Consider the following 334-nt stretch of genomic DNA (forward strand, 5'->3'; position numbering starts at 1 on the left):
TATTATTCCCCTAGCTCTGTATATAGTATAGACGACCCAGGATAACCGGACATGCTGAAGTACATCTGCCTTGATTGTAACTCAGTGAGGTGTTTGAAGCTCTACCCACTTTAAAGCTCTTTAAGTTTGTTCTTTGGAGATTTATGACATGCATTCAGATTATTGTAAATTCTCCCTCTCATCTTTGTTAGCTACTTCCTCCCTAGAAGTTCCCTTCTCACATTCATGGATTTTGTAGTTTTCTTCTTTTCTTTTCTTTTCTTTTCTTTTCTTTTCTTTTCTTTTCTTTTCTTTTCTTTTCTTTCTTTCTTTCTTTCTTTCTTTTTTTTTTTTT

This window comes from Mus pahari, chromosome 6 (assembly GCF_900095145.1).
Source record: "Mus pahari chromosome 6, PAHARI_EIJ_v1.1, whole genome shotgun sequence".
Lineage (NCBI taxonomy): Eukaryota > Metazoa > Chordata > Mammalia > Rodentia > Muridae > Mus > Mus pahari.